General features: G+C 32.3%; 4 non-coding genes across 4 annotated transcripts; all 4 read left to right on the forward strand.

Annotated features, from left to right (window-relative positions):
• The first annotated feature begins 12,117 nt into the window (after nucleotides 1-12,117).
• Trnad-guc lies at nucleotides 12,118-12,189 on the forward strand. The gene has a single exon. It is a non-coding gene; the product is annotated as a tRNA-Asp (tRNA).
• An 8,592-nt stretch (nucleotides 12,190-20,781) lies between these two features.
• Trnad-guc lies at nucleotides 20,782-20,853 on the forward strand. Its single transcript has one exon. It is a non-coding gene; the product is annotated as a tRNA-Asp (tRNA).
• Nucleotides 20,854-21,027: 174 nt separating this feature from the next.
• On the forward strand, nucleotides 21,028-21,099 carry Trnad-guc. Its single transcript has one exon. It is a non-coding gene; the product is annotated as a tRNA-Asp (tRNA).
• Nucleotides 21,100-21,897: 798 nt separating this feature from the next.
• Trnad-guc lies at nucleotides 21,898-21,969 on the forward strand. Its single transcript has one exon. It is a non-coding gene; the product is annotated as a tRNA-Asp (tRNA).
• Nucleotides 21,970-25,023: the final 3,054 nt, after the last annotated feature.

The following is a 25,023-nucleotide window of genomic DNA, read 5'->3' on the forward strand; positions in this document are numbered from 1 at the left end:
GGAAATAAAATAATGACTCGATCCAGTAGTATTTTATGTATAATAAAATTATTATCAACTTTACTATAATTTTATTATCTCATATTTTAATAGCTGTATTATCACACGTTTATACTTTGAATTAAACAGATGCTCGCCCCGGCCAAGACTCCGTCTGGGTTGACATTTTGCAAGTCTTCACAAATCGAATGAAAGGAAACCATGAACTATAACTTTATATAACATAATTATATAACTTAATATACATTATAAATTATATAACTTAATATACATTATAAATTATTTATTATAAATTGTTTAGAAATAACTTAATATAAAAATTATATAACTTAATAAAGAAACCTAACCTAACCTAACATAGTTATTTTTATTAATATTAGGTGCTCATTAAAACTTAGAAATGCTCTAAGCTTAAAAAAGATAGGAATTACTATTTCATTCCATGATCATACAATGTGAATTTACACCACTTGTATTTTTAAAACAGTGAAACAGATGAAAAAGAGAAAAAATAAAAGAAATGGATCGTTGGAATTCGAACCACCGAAGTAGTTTACGTTATCGCAACGATTTTTAATTTCTTTTTCTTTTTTATATGAGAACTGTTTAGACTTAGTTTAGACTATGCTGGACTATGCTTACATTAAACAAATACTTTTAGCATACATCATTTATAATATTATATAATATGACCTACGTAAAACGTGGTAAAACCACAGAACAGTAAAAGTTAAAGCCTTGTAACTATATAATATATGTGGCCACGTTTTTAATTTTTCTTTATCTTAAAAATAATATCTAACCAATCTAAAGCGCTTTTTAAACCATAGTAGAATAATTGAGTATTTGATTTAAAAAAAATTATTGATTCTTTTCATGTATTTTAAAACTTTATTATTAATAATATTGATATTTAATGCAAAAAACTCAAAAAAAATGTTTTTCAATTAATTATAAGCAATTAAAAATTGATGAAATTTAAATTAAAATCACGTGACTATAAACGCGCCATGACTGGTCACCATAGATGTGACGTCAAAATGTTATAGTTGTATACGTTTTTGTATCAACTGCAATGAGTGAAAACTAACATTATGACGTCACACGCGTCCGGGTGACGCTTCGGGAGTTGTCGGTGTGTTTTCGGTACTGGATTCAAAGACTAATTTTTATTTTGAAATAACTTTAGAATTATTGCAAAAAAAAAAATAAAAAAATTGTTTTGTTATAAAACTAATATTTATAATCTTTCCATTTAGCACAAAAAAATTTTGTATTCAAATACTCAATTGTCATATATTAATGACCTATTAACTCAAAGCTCGTTCTTGGTTCATTGAAATGCATTTCACCAACCTAGTTATATAAACTCCATCTCTAATAATTAACGGTTAATAATGGTTTACCTAATGTAGGCACTAATTAGACTGTTATGTAATTAGTGTAATATTATAGACTAAAGACTATTAATTGCAAAATTACGGAATGTTCTATTTGCAAAATCATTCATATTTGAATGATGCACGTGACAAATTAACTTCGTTCTTTTAACACTGTTCTGTACTTTTAACTTATTTTAAGATTTGTCTTTGTACGGTACATTTCATTTCGATGAAAATTTACACCACAGATTTTAAATAATTTTTCACCATTTATAGCTACTTTACCGTGTAGCATAGGCTATTCCACAGGCTATTCTCATTTTTTAAATCCGGTGAATTTGCGGGTGAATTATCTTGTGCCTAGTGAAGCTATGCAGCTACTTATACAAAAAAAAAAAACTGTTGGTTTTCTCCAAGGTTTTCTCTTTTTAAATTTCAATTTTTAACTATACACATTGACGTTATAAATTAATGATCATGTATTGTACTCTGTGTGTGTTTCCTAAACTCTAGTAGGTACTGCGTTGACTTTGATCGTCTCCCGTCAAGCCTGGATCAAAACAGCCGGTCCGATTGGCAGTTTCAATTCAAAACGAAATAAACACACGGAGCGTTTCACGGAGGCTGATTGAAATTTCGACACTCTTTTTTTTAAACTTAACGCGCTATCGCGTTTCGGAATTTAGCCAGAATTTGTTGTTGCTGTTTATACTTAGTTTAATTGTGCATTCATACGTTCATTTTGCGGTTTAGTATCAAAGAGCTTTTGGAAATAAATATATCTAGGTATTTATTAACTGCTTTGGAATCAATGTGTCATTTTGTGCTATTTTAAAACATATACTCATGTTATGTATTGGGCATTGGTATTTAAAATTCTCGTGATTTCGTCGACGTTATTTTTGGAGATTAGATTAAAGAGGTAATAGTTAGGTCAGATAAGCAATATTGTTTCTAAACCTATCCTGATCAAACAGTCATTTGATTTACATTTTAACCCGTCGTCTATTAATTAACCCTTTTAACAAAGGTCTGCGTCCGTTTTTAGAGCATCAACTCGGGGAAAATATTATGGCGGTAAACCAGATTCACTTTTACTGCCATAGCCTTTTTATTAATGAGCTGTTTGACATACCTTATCAATTGTAGCCTGATTTATTTATAAGTAAGTACCTATACGCTTAGGAAAATATAAATTAGGATAAACAAATTAGGAGAACAATTTAGGTTTAGAGATATTTATTTTCAAAAATAAATTTGTTCTACAATAAACAATTGTTCTGAACAAAAACCAAATAAAACATTTGCGTGTCACAAGAATCTTTTCAAACCTTCATAATAATATTATTACTGTATTATTTAATTTTTAAATATTTATTTTTGATTATTAACATTATTAAGTAACTCTAGTTAGTATTAGATTTAGAAATAAACAAAATACCTATATATTTTGAAATAAACAAACACGTACCTACAATCTAAACCACAGAACATATTATTATCTAAACAACGTAGGTACCAACTGCGTTAATTAAAAAGTTATTTTTATCAAAACCCAAGAGAAAGGATTGTTAAGTAATGAAATAATGAACGCATTGTCTAATAACAACAAACTTCCGTATCTGTTCACTGCGGCATTGTCCTGGCAATTTTCATAGACTACAGAGTACATAATGATTTGGGTTCAGTTAGTGTAAGTTATAATGTGTTTAGTTGATGCGCAAATGGACATTATCAATATTATAATTATTATTGTAATAGTTATACAGTTATTATCGTAAATAATTGCAAGGATGCAAGGAAGGAGGATTAATAAATAATAATTTTTTGTAGTTAATTATTTTGAGGGTATCTTGTATATCATATCATACATATTATGTAAGTATGACTTGTTATATTTTTAATGCATGAAACTTGGATTAAATCTCAACTTTCGACAATAGCAAAACGGTAATAAGCTATGACTTCGGTAGGATTCTGGCTTGTATTCGAAAAAAAGAATCTATTCGTATTGCGGATCCTCTGCTTTGCCATTCATGCGTTCCTCCAACGCTTTGTGCCTATTTGCTTGATATTATATTCAATGTGTTACAATACTATTCTTTCTATTGCGATATGCTTTCATGAAAATATTTTTACACAGCTGTACATACAACTTCAAGTATCTCATTTGCATTGCTTTATTTAGTGAAACTATACGGAACATTCTAGACGCGGCACATTGTTTTTTATATTTATACACCTACGCAATGCAACAGTGTTCCCCACTACAATGCCTCTGTTTGGCTGAATGCTTGTTGACATCGCATTGTCATCCCGAGACAATAGATGTGTGAAATGATTTTCGTGTTTGTGTCATTTCATTGTTTATTTAGCTTCTAGCAAATTGCGCTTACAATGTATTTAAATTTTGTAGCTGGTTTTAGCTGGGTGCACCATAGAGTTTCATTTTGTTCTAGTATTGACAAAGCATTGTTTATCGGCTAAAAATGAGTTTTATAATAATTTGTACCTACTACGAGCACATCATGAGACCTGGCACCAGTGACCCATAAGCAGTATTTATTACACAATAAATGCAACACAGGACAATTTAATTTATCTTAAATTGTACTATATTGCATGATACTTGTGATGTCTTTGCATCTTCGAATCTTCGAAGGAATCAGTCGACACAAAAATATATGCTAATTATGCATGTAAGCTTGCTAAAATTACTTAGTTTTATTGATGGAAGTGGTAAAAAGAAGGTTTAAGGTTATTTTTCATGATTTATATATGTAAGTAATTTTATATTTACTTATCTAACTGCCCCATTTTGTAAGGCTAACTAACTTAGTGTATATTCTATGGCTTAACTACTACAAAAATAATATGCAAAATTTATAAAATCACGCAAATGAAACCCAATGACGTCAGATTCACACCACGCGCATAATTAAATTTGGCATCGTGGAATCAGGGGATATTAGGCGCAGGCATAGTAAAGGACGAAATAAATTAAACTTAATCTTGTACTCTTTGAGTTCTTGTTATTGCTGTCGCCTTGTTTGAACTTTGTCGGGATTTCGGATTGAATTAATATACGTATGAGTGTGGGTTTACAAAGCGCAATTATGTCAAACTTTTGCCCCTGATTTAAATTTCGTGACATTACTTTGACGTTGTTCGAAATTCGAATTCAATTCAAATTGTGTATGACAATAGAGAACAGAGTTATGTTAACCGTCATATGTGTCATAAATTCAAATAATACCCTCGAAATATTATATTAGATTCTATAGAGATAAGAACAATCACTGCTATATAATATAAATTATTATATTATTAAATATACTTTTGGCATTGTTTTACATTGTTCATAATTTATTTGTTTTGGACAAAAATTTATTCCCATTTTTCATTGTTTACAGTTCATTAAGTAGTACATACAATATGTAAATGCATTGTAATACTTTTATATCTCTATCAATATTACTTATTTCGATAATATCAATAGAAATTTACCGAAATAATAATATTATAAATGCTTGAGAAAACCCACAATGCTTGAGTTTCATCTATTCTGTTACCGTGCATATACAGTCAGCTGTTTAATATTGTCTAAATTATCTATTGTTTTTGATGTTGGCAGCATTGCGTGAAGATTAATTTTAGCGGCGTTTATTGTTTATCTAAATGAGACGCGTTTAATCACTTACTTTCCCCTTCTATAATAGTCCATTATGCGAAGAAGTAGGAAAGCACATTATAATGTTCGATTCAGTTATTTTGAAGTATCCCATGATTAGTGGTTCTTATAATACTTATCTTATAAATTAATATTTTCTACTTTCTATCACAAAAAAGTAACACTTCTTCTTATTGTAAAGCTTGATGGTAAAACTATTTATTTATCATCGGTTTCGACGTAACGTAAACTCAATTCTGGACAAAGACTTATGTACTTAATACCTGTAATAAAATATCAAGACAGTTCTGTCCGTAGTCAATTGGCTCAGAAATTGTACTGGGACATTTTGATTTAGACTTCAGACATTTGCCAACTGCTTTGTAGATATGAATTTATGTGGAACGGTGCTCGATAGAGATGCCACATGCAAATTTTAAATCTCGATTTTGGAAGGGGAAAAATTGTTATTGCAATAATTTTAGCATTTATTAGTAAGCAAGTGAATAAGTACCTATTGTGGGTTCCGTACACGTCACATTTACTGAATTTCACTATTAATTAATTAAGCTATCCTAAGTTATAATAATTTGTATAGCGATTAAGCACACACTGATTGCATCTCTTATATTATTATATCATGTAGGTATTCTATTGTAGCACTTCATATAATACATTACGTGCCTGTTAGTTTTCCTTTCTTTAATTGGAATGAATTTCATTAAACTTTTTAAATACAAAAAAACATCAATGGTTTGATTCTAATGTCTAAAAAGCCGGAAAGGTTGGCAAAAGTTAAACGTCTGGCAACACTAGCTCCAGAGTACAGACTAACCAGGCACGTATAAACATATTATATGCTCTGTCATCAAGCGGTACTCATATTTAAACGGAACTTGCAATTGTTTTACAATTTCTTTGAACGAGAAGCGCGTGATGCTATTTTTTTGGCTTAAATTGTTGACGTAAGTTGTTTATTGGCACAGAAAAACATTTTTAGTAGGAAAATAAAATGATAAACTTTGTTTCAATAATATCCAAGAATCGATATCAATTCGAATGAAAATAATATCAAATATATCACACACTTTTGCATTTAATCCGCGAGATTTATTCAATTCCAGTTTGTAACGATTTCCGCAATAAAAATTAAAGTTTCCAAAATTTAAAAGTGGAACGGTCGATTTACGATCGCGCGCCATCAGATCGGGCAACACTGAGTTTAAATTCCATCAGTGCCACAGATAACGATGAACGTAGACTATAAAATACAGCAACTGGCGCGAGTTTCAATAATCCCTAGTCGGGTTAATCAGCCGAGTGGCCCACGGGCGATTGGGAAATGATCGTTTTGTTTCGACTTTCGACCGCTTTTGACTGTCAATTTGGTTTTTAAAGTATCGAGTGTGGTGTGGATTACTGGAAAAATTTTATATCCTATGCTATGCACTATGGAGCTTTAGCATCTTTTTCTGTATGTATTTATGCTGTTAGATATTGAGCTGTATGAGTTGGATTAGATGGATATATAATATATATTATATGCAAATATAATAATAAATGTTGTTATAATAAGTAATCTCGGTAACATTAAGGACGACTTCGTCGTATTATTCAGAAATTAAAAATTTTTGTTTTGCGTAAAACATATTTTTTTGTCGCTCGTAAAAGGCTCTTTGTCTAGTAAACATTGTCTGTTTGAACATTTTCTCAGCAATAAATATTTATCTGTGACATTTTAGTCAATTTAAATTGACTAAAATATGTACGGAGTGGGTACTCCGCACATTGACCGACTCAGCCATATTTTTCAGTCGAAAGCGATTTATTTCTACGTTCGCTCGTATATTTGGCTCGAAAATAGGTGATTGAGTTTAAATGCTCTCGCAAAGTATTAAGCGATGTGTAATCATGATGAAATGCCTGTTATTTTATTGTCGTAAGCGATTACAGATGTGAATAAGGGATTTAATAATGGCAAATGAGTTGATGAGTGGGTTTCGGTTTATTTATTAATAATTATTACTGTTACATTGAATGATACAGAAAAATACAGTGTCATAAGAAAAGTCGTCAAAACAGTAAAACAGACAAGTTAGACATAATTTAATTTTACATTCCTTAAAAAAAATTATATTAGTAAGTATTCACCACTAGAAGGCTATCATTTTCAGCATAGATTTTTCGATGAACATTTATAGGTAATAGCATATTGAGCCTTTAATTTCCTAGCAGATTTTATTCGAAAGAAATATAATAATATTTAATATTATTCAAAACGGAAGAAAGAGCCAATTTTTATAAATATCTAGGGGAAACTTGCCTAATTCGTACCACTTAAGGAGAACCTCAAAAATTTTGGAAATGAACAATGATACACAGTTATTTATATTAAGTAATTATAATTTCACTAATGTTCTATTAGTATTTCAACAAAAAATAACATATATCTTATAAACTTCTGAGAAATAAACAATTTTCAAAAACTTAAAAAAAGTACGATTTAAGACCATTCATCTTAAATCGTACTAGTATATTCTTAAATCGTACTTTGAGATCCTATCATTGGTTTACAGTCTTAAAAATCACAATCTTAATAATCTTCTCCTCTTTTTCTTAATTTTAATGTACCTAGATTAATTCTTATTAATACAGCGGATGGTCTTTGCCAAATCCTGACAGTCATCGCAGTAATAACATTTTGTTTTTTTAGTTGTCCCTGCACATAGCTCATGTAGGTAATTGTGAAGTATGGGTAGGTACCCATACTTCACAATTACCGCATTTAATCATGTTTTCTTTAACGTCTTCTTGACATATTTTGCAATACCAACTGTCATTTTCATCTTGTTCTTGTTTCTTTTTCTTGTTTCCTTTTTGAGGTGTTTTCGTTCGTTCGTACAGGTACGTTTTAAGAAGTTGCTGCGAGTACGAAATAGGCACAAGTATCAAAAGAATTTCAAATTTGCCGCAAAAAAAACTGTCAACGAACAAGCCGGCTTTACTATGTGAAATATATTCACAAATATACGCATAAATATAAAATAAACAGTTAAACAACTTATGAACGGTATACTTGGAAGACAGTTCTTGTGAAGTGTGCGAAAAAATTACTCAAAAAGTAAGAAAAAACTTACTTGATAAATATTTTAGTCGGGAGCAACGTAACAGGTATTTATTTGTCACATGGCAATATGGCCGACTATTATTGACATTTTATGCCACCAGAGGCGCTGGTAACTATTACCCAAGCCGAGATATAGACGAGGTACGATTTAAGAGGGCTTATTCAATTTAACGCAAGTCAAAATCTCCGCGATCTATTACGATAGATCGCGGCTTGCGCTATCCTTTTACTATGAACAGCATAGGTCCACAGGAGAGCGCCGAGCAACATGTCCTCTCTCTGGAAAGGCTCGCTGCCGACTGATTTTATTCGGGTCGCGCGCAGTGTTTTATAGTACTTTAAAAAAAATTGTAGAAAAATAATAGAGGTACCTTAGTTGATTTTTTAAATTTTATCTTATAAGTAAGACGTTCTTTTATTGCAATATATATAAATTATATTCAACTAAGTCAAATATCTTGGTGAAAATAATCATTTTGTCGACTATAATTTCTAAAAAAATTCACATTGTTTGGATTTTAATTTCGTAAGTTAGGAGTCCAAAATAAAAAAATCTTTTAACTAACTATTTTAATAAGGATTTTTGCAGTTAGTTAAAAAAAAATGTGTGTTAGATCTGTCAGCAATTTCAGATATTTTTAGCTTCGAAATTGACACTAAAAGTGAAATCAAGTAATCATCGGCTCAGTTATCTTGATGGTATTCACAAATACTGTATTAATTGAAATAAACTCTTAACTAACTATATAGACAATAAAATTTCCTAAAATTATTAGTAATTCATATGTTTGTAAGATAAGTGGTTGATGGACAATCTGGTTTGAAAAATCACATATTTGAGCCAAACAGCGCACGGACCGCGTACACGGCCTTAAGCGCAGGTACGAATTATGCAAGTTTACCCTACTTGACGATTGAATTCTTAAATGTACATAATATGTATTTGGAACGCGAATTTTAATAATTGAGCCTCATATTTTTTGTAATAATATTATGTTGACGATGATTTGATATATTAAATAAGACAAAATAAATATGATGATACTATAAGTGAGATTTATTTATTGTACATAATATTATAAAATACTAAAATATTAAGTATACTTCATTTTCCTCTAGATTAGGTATTCAATATTTTACGTATCTAAGTCTAATCTAACTTACTCAGTGGATGCAATTCATAATGTTTTTATGTGGGGAGATTACTACTATGAATAAAGATACACAATAATTGCAACATTTACAAATACAGACAAAAATGCTCATAAAATAAAAACTACTGCCAAAACATTTTTTGAACACAAAATTTTTGCATTCGTTTCATTTTTGGCCTGCGCAAACTTGCGTGTCTGACTACCGCAAAAAACTCAACTGGCTTCCCATCCGCCTCCGACGTCATTCCCACATCCTTCATCTTCTTTTCTCCATCCTCTTCGATCCTAAAGCTCCTCACTATCTCAAGGATAATTTCACTTTCTCTGTTTCTCCATTCCCTCGCTCATCAAAATCTCTGCTTTTACGTGTCCCAGTTGCGAACAGCAAATTCTATAGCAATTCTTTTGTAGTTCGCGCTGTTAAGCTATGGAATGAACTCCCTCTAGTAGTTCGACAAGCTCAAACTTTGGGCAGTTTCAAAAATCTCCTCAAGGCACACTATCTATCACTTTCTTGATCCTTCCTCCATTTCATTGCTGTTGTCCTTTTCTTTCTTTTCTCCTCTTACGCTGTATTAAGTTATTCATTATTATTTATTTTAGGTATATAATATGTATTATCTGATTTATTATATTCTTATTTTATATTATGCATGCTTTATGTAGTTATACGTGTTAAAATTTATTTTTCCCAACGCAATAATTTTTGCTCACCCACCTCCTTTAAATGTGTTTCCCTGTCAATAAACCTTCGTACGTCCTACGCACGTTATTCGCGCGTAACTAAATCTGTATTTTATAGTAGGACGCGTGAGAGAGCGTGGTAGCCTGGAAGAGATCGCTGCCTAGCGATAAGGCCGCCATTTGTACATACTTGCATCTATTTGTCTTTTCTGTGTGTATTGTAAATCTTGTGTGTGTGCAATAAAGAATTATCTATCTATCTATCTATCTACTGCCCCCCTAGCCAAGTGGCTTTCTGTTAGCGTAGCGTTCAATAGAATAGACTACGAATGTATGAGATTGACGTAAGCTGTAGAGTGTAGATACGTTTATCTACAGCCTACGTCAATCTCATCACAATATACAGATACATACAGTAAGGAAACTTCATACAAAATGTTCGAAATGGCTCCCCCCCCATAAAGCGTGTTTTCGAGGGTATTGAGGGGGATCGATAGTAGCGGGTGACACATCCACAGATTTTGAATATAGTATGGAAAAAAGTTTAAAGTGATGTCATTTCACATTAAATAAATATCGATTGTTTCAGTTTGTAGCCCTTTCACTTAGATTACAAAATAAAGTACTTTCAATAAATATATATCTGTATCGTATCTGACTACAAGTTAAAAAGAGACTATTTTTTAATTTCTATAGATATGGCAGTATGAGTTTTAAATTATGTTGACATATTTTCTACCAAAATGATAGCTACAAATAGTAGGTACCTATTAGGAGTCCAGTCTGTTTAAAGACCGCATCTATTTTTTACGCAATCTAGAAGAGCACGAAAATCTAAAAAATGGAAACTTTAAAAAATCTTGTTTAAATTTATGTGCATAATTACGTAAATATTAGGGAAGAAAAAGATAGATATTATAATAATTATTGTATTTTTATTGATACGTGACTTTACCACTTTGTCAAGCACTAAGCCTGTCAAACTATTTTCTTTTTCATCCTAAAACAAAAAGGGTTTTATAAAAGGAGGTTCTATGTTCGTATAATAATAATTTTAATTTATTTTTGCATATTTTGTGTTTTTTAATTTAATTTAATTTATCGTTTTAAAAATAATTTAGTAGGTATACCTACATACAAGTATTGTTAATTCTGGTTTAAAATAATTATTGAATACTTATATCTATCATACAAATATCAAGCATTATAAATAATTTAGGTAGGTACCTACATTAAAATAGCCTTCGGCGTCCAAAAAAGACAAGATTTCGAAATATAGCACTGAAAAAAACGTACCTATTTACTTTTACAAGGTATATATTTTATTGAGATTGTTTCTTCTTGTAAATTCATATTTAGGCTACACCATTTTTTAATTTTAACGGGTTTTAATCTCAAAATTACCACAAAGTCAACTGTGAAAAAAAGCAAATAGAAATATACAGGCCGAATTGATAACCTCCTCCATTTTTGAAGTCGGTTAAATATCAAAAAGGTTACAGCCCTATAGCTATACGTCATAATTTCATCGCAGGGGCTTAGTTTCCTAACTGTATGTACGTAGTATATATCTGTCAACTGTGATCTCATACATTCGTAGTCTATTCTATTGAACGCTACGCTAACAGAAAGCCACTTGGCTAGGGGGGCTGGGCCTATCCGAATAAAATTTTTATGGGACCAATTCGACACCATCCCGCATCGAACAAAAAAAGAATCACGTAAATCGGTTCAGAAACCTCGGAGTAATCGGTGTACATACATTAAAAAAATTATTGAAACAAAATCCTTACTTACCTACAAATACATATTAATCTCTTTTAGCACAAAACATATAATTTGACTAAATTATGCATGAAGAAAATGCATTTAACCGCTCTATATAGATATCATCTTCGGACGCTCCGAGAATATGACAGTTGCCGAACAGTGACGAAGATTTCTATGCGCATTATTACTTTTGGATTACTGTACGTAGTTATCAAAATATCGGTCGCTGATAAACTATCAAAAATACCGAGATAAAAAGAAAATTGAGAATGCGTGTGATTTAACTATGACTTCAAAATCTATAACGTAATTTCAAACTTGTAACCAACATCTTCGGTAGTATAGTGGTCAGTATCCCCGCCTGTCACGCGGGAGACCGGGGTTCGATTCCCCGCCGGAGAGAACTCTTTTTAATTTTTTTCCTTGACACAATATTAACAATAAACGTTTCTGAAAACCTAATATTGTTTTATATATGTATCAAAAGCACATAAAAGATATTTTTATAAAGGTAAATTGAATATGAATTTCTCTGAACCTGTCACAATTATTTATCTTGCAATATCTAATCATTGGTACTATTTTTAACCGACTTCAAAAAAAGGAGGAGGTTAACAATTCGGCCGATATGTTTTTTTTTATGTATGTACACCGATTACTCCGAGGTTTCTGAACCGATTTACGCGATTCTTTTTTTGTTCGATGCGGGATGGTGTCGAATTGGTCCCATAAAAATTTTATTCGGATAGGCCCAGTAGTTTTTATTTTATGAGCATTTTTGTCTGTATTTGTAAATGTTGCAAGTGCAAGTTTGAAGTCGGTTGTTTTTAACGCAGTTATCACTTGTTACATTAACTAAATTTTAATTTATTACCTTGGACTTTTATTATTTCCACAATTAAACATGTTTAAACCCTAATTAACGGTTCTTGCCATCTACTGATACCGCCTTTACCAAACAATTAGACACTAGACTGGAAATCAATACAAACAAATCGAACCTTTGCCGAAGTTAGTAAGTTCGGAGTGAGTTCCTGAAATCTGAAGTACTAAGATCAAACTTTACTCTTTGACATACGCTGCAGAAGTTTGCATTTGCCAAACTTATTGGTACCAGGTATTTTTAAGGGAGAAGTGAACGTTTCTATGGTAGGTAAGTATGCAGCTAGTTAGGTATATATAGGGTATATACCTATTTATTTTTTGTAGATCCTGAAAGCATTTGAATAGATTTTTGTTTTTGTGTAAGGTGATGTTTCAAAGTGGTAATGTATTTGCGCTTTGAAAGTGTAAGCTCTAAAGGAGCTTAATTCTTTTCAAATATTACTCCTTATACAAATTTAGTATGGGATGGGATTTTCTGTTAATGTATTTCTGTATAATATTACAAAATGTTGTACATATATCGAAATTACAATTCAAAATAAAGTAGAAAAATTTACACACACTACCATGTATTTCATACACCCCTCACACACAGGCACACACCTAGTACCTAGTCTTTTGTTTATGGCCATCGAATTTGGATCTCTAACCGACTATAGTTTCTACAAAAGAACCAATAATTTAACTAATAAACAATCGGAATTAGATACTGGGCAGCGTTAACCGGTGTTAACGTGTTTATCGGTCCCCAAGGTACTATCACGGTGTGCGGAATTATCTCGCTTTTATCTCTCTCCCCATTGGTTAATCATTTTCGAATGTTGGATAAAAAAATAAGTAAATGAAGTGATAAAAATTCTGACAGAGAAAAAAATACCTAGGTATATTATAATCTATGCTAAAGCATAGCTGCACGAACATAATATTGTGTCAAAAAAAAAATGGGTTCAGTTATATTTTGTAAGAAAAATTTGATTTTTTGTCGTTACCTAATTGTCCTCTAACCATACTTTATTTCACTAAAATTAGAAGTGGACAATGGACATTTTTCTTTGAAGTATTAAAAAAAAAAAAGATAATAGACAAATTTCAACACTACCTTAACGGCGTAAAATGCAAACAACTTTAGAATGCAATTAATTCAAAAGTCCACAAATATAATTAACCCTTTGCCCGGTCAGCAATTTAATAGTTTTCTACAGGGCAACATCGAAACTATAAATCAATTGTAACTCGCATGGGCGGACAGAATTACCATATTAATCTAGTGATCCGTGTAGGCTTTCGTGGAATTGTGTATAAATCAAATAATTTGTTGCCCTACTTAAATGTTTTAGATTTTTCCTTGTTGTATGTTGAGTCTTATTCCTGGTTGTTTTTTACAAAAAAAGGAGTAAAACATTAATAATAATAAGCTAAATCAGTTGTTAATTCATCGTGTTCATTGCAGATCACCTGGTCGTGTTCAGTAGCAACTGCGCAGGCAATTAATTTAAAAAATTAAATTAATTAAAATAAATATGCCTGCAAAGTAAAGTGAAAAAAGAACCCTAAAATATACAGGTTAGATATGCTATTTCAAGTCTTAGAGCCCTCTAGGTAATATTAGTGTGTTCCATAAGCTTAAAGCTTTCTGATCATTAAATATGTATTGCGAATTTATACCTGGCAGTACGTATAAATTATTAATAACATTGTTTGAGTACATCGAGCCAACCATCCATGAAATTGACAAGCCTAGCAGCGTAAACGTAGATTTACTCATTAACATTGACGGAAATATAAATTAATCCATACCAAAATAATGGAGTTTGTCATTAAATAATGTAAACACAATTAATTTGAATACGGCAACATTAACCGCTTACGTTGACACTTGTGCGTCGGTTGCACGGAATTGGCCGCCATCTTGATTTCCCGCCGAAACCGCACGCCTGCTGTTGACGGGTACTTTCGCGCACATTTACACCGCATCTCGTTCAAGTTAATGTGTTATATGTAATTATGGCTATCGATGTCGGAGTTTAATATATTTAAGTCATTTTGCTTTGTGGGTTTAAATGTGAAATTAATTTGGATAGTTGTTATTATTGACGAGAATGTAACATTGAGTCTTATACTTAAGCATTTTAAAATTTAACAATCTACCCTTCAAGTAGTTAGGTATAAATAATTATTCTCAAATTTATAAGATGTCATAAAGTTCTCGTGCTTAAGTTAAAAATAAAAGAATGTCGTGTAAGTTGTAACACATGCCTCATAAATCTTTCAAATAAATTTCAAAACCATTGTTCGCAACCTCTTCTTAATTAATTTTAAAACAAATTTATCGCAGCATTAAAAAATAACCGAGTTAAAGCGTAGAACAAAAAAGGCCATCATAAAAACGTATGAAGTAACATTTTTAATCTGTCGCTTGGCTATGGTCATTCATTATCTGTCAGATGGTGCGGGACGCCAGGGAGCGCGCGAAAAAGATTAATCAATAACCGTTTTATACAACAGATGGATCGACGGGCACTTTTTTAACTTTCAGCCAAGAAAAATAAACGTGAACCAGTTTTCATAGTCTGAAAGATTATCAAGTTTCTATTTTGTATTGCGAAAGTGTTCATTAGTTGCAGAGGATTTTTGAAAGCTAAATAAGAGTTTTTAAAAGCTTTTAATTTTTCTTGTGTACGTACATAAATTTGTGTTAAAAATTGAATCTTACTCAAACTTAAATCTAGTTGTAGGTCATGCTTTTATATTTTTATTATTTATATTGTATGTAATGCTTAATTTATTTATAGAATTGGCGCCAAGTCGCGTTCTAGCATACATTCCTTACCAATCAGGGTTGCCTGGAAGATATTGCTTTTGAGCAATAAAGCCGCCTTTTAGTACGTATTTGCCGTGTGTTTTCATTGTATTTAATTATAGTTTAGCTTATTCATGTTGGTATATTATGTACAATAAAGAATAAAATAAATAATAAATAAATAAATAAATAATATAATTTTATTAATATTTTAATATAAAAAGCAATATCAAAATTCAAAATAAGTAGGAATATTGTCCCTCAGCGCATTCGATGATGAAACGTTTCAGTAAACGGTTTTAAGTCGGATTCGTGGAAAATAAAATTACATATTTCGAAATAGTTCAAACGCGATGCCAAAGAGAATTGCATTCACAGGATAGTTACTATTAATAATTCAAAACTACTGCATGGGGCGTTGTACTAAGCAGTAGGGTGTCTGTGAGTTCATTTGAAGTCCTGTTTCGTTATTTTTTTTTGATATTTTACTAGTATTTTTAGGCATTGTGAAAGACTAGACAAAATAGTAAGGATAATTTATATTATAAAAGTATTATTAACAGTCATTCATGTTTAGCAGAGCAAAATAAGTCACTTTCTATAGAAAATCAACAGCGTTAGAGAAAGTCTACATAGAGATGTTTTTTTTACAGTGTACGTGTTTAAAAAACGATTTTTGCCATCATTCAGAATATAAGTAGAATATAATATAACTAGAATAGCACTTTTTATTTGTTATATTTTTCTCCAGAATCAACCCTTTAAATCGGAAACGGAAAGTGTTTAATAAAATCCCAAAATTCCTCAATAAATGGATACCCAACAACAAAGTTCAAACGGCGTGTTAAGCGTTCCCTGTTTCACTTTCATATTCATATCCAGATCTAACCGAAACATATTTAGCATTTCATTTACTTTGAAAAATATGCACTATTTCGTCTGAGTGCCCGGCCAAGGGCTAGGTGTCTGAATGACAAGCACTTAGGTTCAAAGGATCAAGTGTTTTGACTGCGTTTAAACCTTTGTTAACGAGTATTTGTTTCGTTTATTCGTTCTGTAGGGATAGATAGGTTTTTGAATACTGCTTAGTGTGAGCTGCATTAGTAATTCATTGGGGGAGCCTACAAAAGAGGTTAATTTTATAGGATTAAGGAAACTTATGAAAACGAACTCCTTGAAAAAATTACTATCTCAAAAATATGTTTAAGATTGACTCGTTGCAACTGGATTGAAGTGGTACATTTTGATATTGTACAGTTGCATAAACCACACCTATACCTATACACACGCTTATAAAACCACCTTGTAAGAAAAGATATGAAAACAATTCAAATAGAATGTCATAGTAACAAGTGACGGCGCTTCAGGCGTCTAGTTCCCCTGAAAATATTTGGTGTACAAACAATACCCTTCGCCTCTCATATCACAGAGCCTCTTGACCTGGAAATCTGAAACTTTGAAGATTCTGCCCTGGGCGACGCGTAAAACTGAATAACCGATGTGCATAGATAAATAAAAAGATATGGCAGTTTATTTTTAGGTTATAGTATAGCATAGTATAGTATAGCCGTGCTGCTCGGTTTCAAAAACAAGTACCTATACTACTATGTACCTATTCATATGCTATTCTGAATTATAATCTATATAATATATTGCTGTAAAATTTCATCCAAATCCGATCTATAGTTTTTTCCGTGAAAGAGTAACATACTTACAACCATCCTCACAGACTTTCGCATTTAAAAAAAGAAAGGTTGTTATAGCAAAAGTTAAAAAGAAGAAGAAGAGAAAAATCGATTGGAATTTGAGCTCGTTTCTTTCACCTTACCGTGGCTACAACTTAGACCACTATGCCACCCATGATCTTACCTCACCAATCGAATTCTTCTACTCTTTAGATAATATTTGCCTAAAGTAATCTTTCACATCTATATATATAAAACTCAAAGGTGACTGATATAGTGATCTATCAACGCACAGCCCAAACCACTGGACGTATCGGGCTGAAATTTGGCATACAGGTAGATGTCATAACGTAGGCGTCCCCTAAGAAAGGATTTCCCGAAATTATTGCGGGAACGGGGAAAAACGAGGATGCACGTACAAAGTCGTGGGCGGAAGCTAGTATGACAATATTATCCAAAGAATAAGAACAACAGAATATTTTTAGGACTTTTATTAACTTCGTTTGGTAAGAAAACTAGAAAAAGAATTTTCCCAGAAATCAGTAAGAAGTTTGGCGTGTTATTACATTTTGTCTCATATTATTTCTCCTCATGTTAGATTATTTTCTATAGGCCTAGTCCTTGGAACAGAACACTTAATTATAGCAAAATAGATATCAAATCTTTCGGAAGTATTTTATTGTCTTAAGAATGGTGAGTGTATGAAGGAAAAGTTATCGTAGAATCGCTTCTATGAATGTATAAAAATTTGTCCGTGCAAAAGCTGTTAATTGACATACTTGGGCAAGTTTTAGCGACGTGCGTCAATGTTTTAAAGACTATTCTTTCCGCCACCTTTATTATTAAGTATTTTATTTATTTATTTATTCATACTTTATTGCTCTGACTTAACTTAACTAGGAACTTAATCTAATTATAAATTTAAACAAATGGCGGTCTTATCGCTAAATAGCGATTTCTTCCAGACAACCAGACGTACGGAAGGAAGTTAGAGGAGAGGAATAGGGCAGAGCATAAATATAATAAGTTAAGAATATAAGTATTGTACGTATCTTAAAATAATAATGGTATTGCTTTATCTATATACTGCATTCGTTTAAAATATTTTTCTTAATAAATAATACATTCAATAAATCAGTAAAAAGTACCTAGTGTCTAGTGTGTTTGATTACGTAAAAGCTTAAATCAAGATCACAACAGCAAAATTCTCATATATTGCACGCAGTCCTTGACATCCCTCTACCATTCAGACCTATCTAATTATTTATTTACATATAACAAAGCCGGAGCTGTCCCATAAATTATAATTTCCGATGCATTTAGCTAATAACTAATTAACTTTGTAATTACCATGATAAGCTCGGAATTCCTGGGCTTATAACTTAATACCTTCATGGTTAACGTGATTAAATTGTATTGTAATGTTACTAGTTAATATCTTCATAATTATCACAAGCGTCAGCCCGCGGTTTTTCTCACGTTTTTTATTCAAGTAGTCTCCAAACAATTAACAGCTAATTGCTAGGAAGTATTATTACCAAAAGCGCTTCTAAAATGAATGTTGTTGAATAATATTAGTTACTTAATGTGTTTTTACGTTACGCAGGACCACCTTTATAAGCACGTTTTCCGTAAGTAAGATTAATAACTATTTTTTAACTAAAATAATTAACGAACTATTAAACTAAAACTAACAAATTAAAAAAATTTAACCAACTTTTTAATGTTTTTAAACTCTCTGATTAGTGATTAGTTTATTCATAGCTTTTACACGTTTTACGAAGCTTCTATTCTGTCACATTTGTACAAATATTCTTTGACGGTGTAAAGGATTCGTGAGGGCGTCAAAAGTCATAAGATTTTGAGCATCTTGTTAGTATAGGATGGGTATCTTGAGGGCAGGCCCTAGCACTACATAACAGGTATCTTTATTATTTTTCACTTATTCCTTGAAGGTTGTGGTAACGTATTGAAAGAATTTCTTAAAGAAGGAATATCCGATGTATACTAAGATGTATAGGTACTTTAAAATGATTTCTATGATACCTTATAATATTATGTATGTAACTATGTCCTTAATCTGGAAACAATTAATAATAATTAAAATTACTAACCAAAACAATAATAGCAAGTAGACAGAATGAATTGGTCTAGGAAATCATTGTGAGTATTTTCTATGGAAAACATCTTGAGCATATTACCTATAATCTTGAACACATGTGACCTTGCATATGACATTTAACTAGATTGTCAGTGTTCATGCAGTTCTAAATATCAAAATAACAAAGAATATTGTGACACAGATATAATGTATTTTAAAGCGACGTAGGTATATAATACTTGTTTTAGGTTTGCTACAATCTACAAAGTGACATGATTTGGTTCCTGAGACAGTATTTTACTAATTCAGGAGCCTATAATTCATATATAAGCTGTACCTATTTATTATGTCAATAAAGTTTTATAAAGCTATTGCATAGCTTCTATAGCGGGCCTTGAGCGCGGGGACCGAATCGAGAAATACCGTAACGAAAAAACCTCACGATCCCCACTCCGACAGGCTCGGAGGTGTGGCTTGAAGGCATGCTATGCAATAGCTTTACCGCGGCAGTCCCCGAGTGCCACACGTCTTTTTTTTATTTCTGTATGTAGTAGGACAACTAACATTTGCTAGTCTTTCTCACTATGAAAACAATACTTATACAGTGAAACTTGGTTAAGTGGGACCTGGATAAGTGAGAAACCTCCTTAACTGGAACTCATTGTGAGGTCCCAACATTGTTTGTTTACTCATTCTTATTCTACCCACAAATATCACACGTAATTTCAAGTACGTAAGTACAAATTTTGAGCATCAATTACCTTCAGTTTTAATTTCGCTTTACTATCATACAGGTGTTTTTTTAAATGACCACACCTGTATAACTGAAATAACCTGTACCTATAGTGTATTCTCACCTCTATTAATGGAACCACCTCTGTAAATGAGACAGATATTTATTTATACCTGTATATCTGAGACACTGGGTAAGTGGAATACCTCTGTAAGTGAAACGAAATTGCAGGTCCCTTGATGTCTCACTTAACCAGGTTTCACTGTACCTACTTAGCTTTCAGGCTTACACCATGTGCTTCATCTAAAGCGGCCGATTCACATAAAATTATCTCGCCAAACATTCGAAAGGTTTCAAATGATTGGCGCGTGAATGGTCGGAGATAAAACCGGGATCTGGTTAGCCAGTGAGATCGGATGCTATAATAGACAAACCCGATTACAGATTTCCCCGGGCGACGTTTTTCAATTGGGAACTATGGTTTCTCGATTTTGGAATTTAAAAAAATGGTGTTATTTTGATCGTATTTGTTGTTTTTAGATGCTTGGTGGTAAATTGCTGCCCGTGAGACTTCGTAGCAAATGTAAAATGCAAATGGTACCTATTACTTTGGGATTTATGTTTTGTTGTCAATTATTTCTTTTTATGTAGATGCATTAATTGGAGGTGTGTACTAGATATTGTATCATAAATTATAATCGTCTTCATCATCACTGTATTTTTTGGTAAAATGCAAAGGCTTAAAAGTTTAGTTTGGACATAGTGCATAATTATAACCGAATCATCATAATCTTCGGTAGTATAGTGGTCAGTATCCCCGCCTGTCACGCGGGAGACCGGGGTTCGATTCCCCGCCGGAGAGACTCTTTTTGAAACAAACTGTTATTACTCTTTTTTTAGTTGCTCTATTTTAATACAGTACAATAGTTCTAGAATTTATTACAATGTTTTTTTATTTCGAAAATTTATAGGTACTTCAATATTACTGGGAGATATGGGAATAAAATATACACTATTTTCATTTCTTACAACAACGTCTTCGGTAGTATAGTGGTCAGTATCCCCGCCTGTCACGCGGGAGACCGGGGTTCGATTCCCCGCCGGAGAGAACACTTTTTGCACGTTTATTAATTATGTAATCAACAATTTTTTTAATATAGTGCTATAATTATTTGACGTAGTCAGATTCAAACAATAATTTAATGTAGAATTTTCAAATGTTGTATGCATGCATACTAAAATGAAGGTTATGCCTGTAAGTAATATAAGAAGAGTTGTTTATTAGTCAGTAATCAGTATCTATTCAATATTTTTTTAGGATGTCACTCAATTTAACATTTTTTTGACTTGAAAGATATTTTATAAAGTACTAGCGGTCCGCCCCGGCTTCGCCCGTGGTACATATTTCGCAATAAAAGGTAGCTTATGTTCTTTCTCAGGGTCTAAAGATTGTCTGTGCCAAATTTCATCAAAATCGGTTGAGAGGTTTATGCGTGATAACTATACATACATACATAATTACAAACTTTTCCTCTTTATAATATTACTAGCTTACCGCCCGCGGCTTCGCCCGCTTTCTCTAAAATGATTTGAGATTTAAACTATCCTATCTCTCAAGTTGGATCGAACTGCACATGGTGTGCGAATTTTATTATAATCGGTTAAGTGGTTTAGGAGTCCATTGAGGACAAACATTGTGACACGAGATTTATATATATTAAGATTATAGATTTAAAGTATTTGATAGATATATTTAAGTACCTTATTACTTTCTTTCATTATAATTTTGCTGATAAATGAAATACTCAAATATTAATTAAGTAACAGAATGATAAGAGATAATACTATGTGAATATCATTAAAAAGCAAAGAATGTTTTCCAGATAATTTCAATTGTTTAATAACATCTTCGGTAGTATAGTGGTCAGTATCCCCGCCTGTCACGCGGGAGACCGGGGTTCGATTCCCCGCCGGAGAGAATTGCTTTTGATCAAGTTATGCACAATTAACATTATTTTTTATTCTTGTAAATGTTATATGCAATATTTTGTAACATATTTATTTGTGTTCGTATAAATTATATCAATTTTATAATACCTATCAGGTCATTGCTATTTTTGTTTTTATCGTTGTCTATTTATAGTATACCTTACAATAAATTACTTTCAACTTTGTAGAGTACATAGCGAATCTAATAACGAACTTCAGATGGATTTCCTTGAAATAAATGTCATAAGATCTCATTCGAAACATGTTATTAGATGGATCTTTTCATATCCGTCAGTGACTAGCAAATGTGGTTTTTGATGAACTTCATAAAGCGTTGAATAAGTTATATGGAATCAGATTTAGAGATAAGTATTTACGATGATTCTGAAAAGTAGATTATAATGCTTCTAATCTTTAAGAAAATTTAGAATTAAGAAAGGGGTCGATAAAAATAAACCTTGAAAAGATGAACGATGTTAAGAAATGGCGTGAGTTCTCAAAACGGAAAGAGTACAATACATTGACTGTGAGGTAAGATGGTTTGTATGGTGATTTTATTTATTTTTAAACGATAGCGATAAAATTGAACTACCTATTACTTATTAAAAGTTTCTTATAAAGCAACTAAACTCTCCTAAATACGGTGTGTAAACGAACGAACCAAGTAAAATACGATTGTTTATTAATAAACGTATTATTTCTATTTCGACAACATAATTCGTATATCTGTATGGTTACATAATGTCTAAAAGGATCCACGATTATTGCAATTAAGGCACACCTACGCGACGAAAAGTAACTGATTGAACGTGGGCCTACATGTTTCCTTTTACCTATTTGTCACTTCATTCTCAAATTTTTTTATCCATATTAATATCTATAAAGAAACTCTGTATGCCTGTTATGCTTTTACGCCTAAACAGTTGAAGCAATTTTGCCGAAATGTTTTAACAAAAAAATGAAGAGGAGTTTAGAAAAGAAAACGTTTTTGTGAAGAAAACAAATTTTGATGTCAGTGAGATAAGAAACGGATGAATGCCTATCACGCGATTAAATGAAGGTGGGATGAAAGCTTGTGTAAACTATCAATGTACAAATTACTAAATAAGAAACCTGAAGACTCTTTTGATTGAGTTTTTGATCACTCATATTACCGATAAAAGCATCATTTTTATATGGAGTAGTTTAGTTTCTCAAGGAACGCTCTAGGCTAAATAACATCACGCTACAACTATTAGAAGCTGGGCATCACTGCAAAATGTTGCAAAATTAAGAAAAAAATTCCTATTAAGAATAGACGGAACTATGTGATTCAACTAGTATTCTATAAACATTATTACGATTCGAGTTTCTCAAGTAGCGGCGCACAATAACCTCTGAAATGTGCCGACTTTCCCGCGGTTTTCTTTGTGACAGAAATAATAAAAAAGGACGGATTATTATCGTCGGATACATCTCGCTGTACGTTCCCAATGCTTCACTTAGTTTATTTCACGTAGAATCCTGTTTCGATAATGTGCTTTTTATAAGTTTTTTTACACTCTGGATTTTGCTAGAACGAAATGATTTTTAATCTTTGTTTTTTTTTTATTTTTTAGATAGGGAAGCGCTTGAACACAATCTCGCCTTATTGAAAGCTAAGATGTGATGGTACACGCTTCCCTAGTAGGTACCCGTTCACTCTACGCTGGACCCCCATATAATTGTAGGTACTCGTGGATTCAGGTAGCATGTTCCAGTCCCTTGCGTTTCGGATGAAAGAAAATCTATATCTTTTTCGTGTCTAATAAATAATAAATATAAATAAATATTATAGGACATTCGACAAATCGACCTAGTCCCACAGTAAGCTCAATTAAGGCTTGTGTTGTGGGTACTAGGCGACGATAAATATAATATTTAATAAATGCATATACTACTCTGTCAAGAAAGTACCGGGAAAATATCAATAATACACAAAAATTTTGTTATTCATCCAAATTTATTTTATCGCCTTCAAAGTATGCTCCTTCAGAAACTATATACACTTACGCCAACGAATAATCCAATCATCAAAACATTTTTTAAACGCTGTTTCCGAAATGGAGTTCAGTTCTCGCCGCGAATTCTCCTTTATGTCTTCTACCGATTGAAAACGGGTGCCACGAAGTGGTAATTTGAGTTTAGGAAAAAGAAAGTAGTCGGCTGGAGCCATATCTGGTGAATACGGTGGTTGCTCGATGGTATTTGTTGAGTGTTTGGACAAAAATTCGTTCACAATGATGGCCTTGTGCGAAGGCGCATTGTCGTGATGCAATATCCAAGAATTTTCTTTCCACAAAACTGGCCTTTTTCGTCTAATTTGTTCTCTTAAACGCCGCATAACGCTCAAATAATATACTTTATTTACCGTTTGACCTTCTGGCAAGAATTCCGAGTGCACAACACCGCGATAGTCAAAGAAAACAGTCAACATGACCTTGACTTGTGATCGACTTTGACGTGGTTTTTTTGGTTTTGGTTCAGTTGGAAGACGCCATTCCGAAGCTTGTTGACTAGTTTGCATGTCAAACTCGTAAACCCACGTCTCGTCACCAGTAACAATGCGTTTCATGAATGTTGGGTCGGTATTGACTCGTTCTAGCATGTCCTCAGCGACTCTCATGCGATTGAGTTTTTGAAGAAAATTCAGGTCTTTTGGGACTAGCCGGGCGGCAACACGTTTCATACCCAAATGATTACTTAAAATGGTACGGATCGACTCGTGAGATACAGAAAGATCGGCGGCCATCTCTCTCAAACTTGCATGAGGATTTTCAGTCATTATTTCCTTCACTTTTGCAATGTTAACTTCAGTTGCAGATGTTGATGGCCTACCAGAGCGAGGCAAATCTTCCATCACATCTCGACCATTTTTGAACGCTTTGTACCACTCATAAGCACGTGTTTTTGATAAAGTCGATTCACCATATGCCTTCTGTAACATTTTCAGTGTCTCCGAACACGAAATTCCATTGGCGATGCAAAATTTAAGACAAACTCTTTGTTCGATGTTTTTGTCCAT

Source organism: Colias croceus, chromosome 11 (assembly GCF_905220415.1).
Source record: "Colias croceus chromosome 11, ilColCroc2.1".
Classification (NCBI taxonomy): Eukaryota; Metazoa; Arthropoda; class Insecta; order Lepidoptera; family Pieridae; genus Colias; species Colias croceus.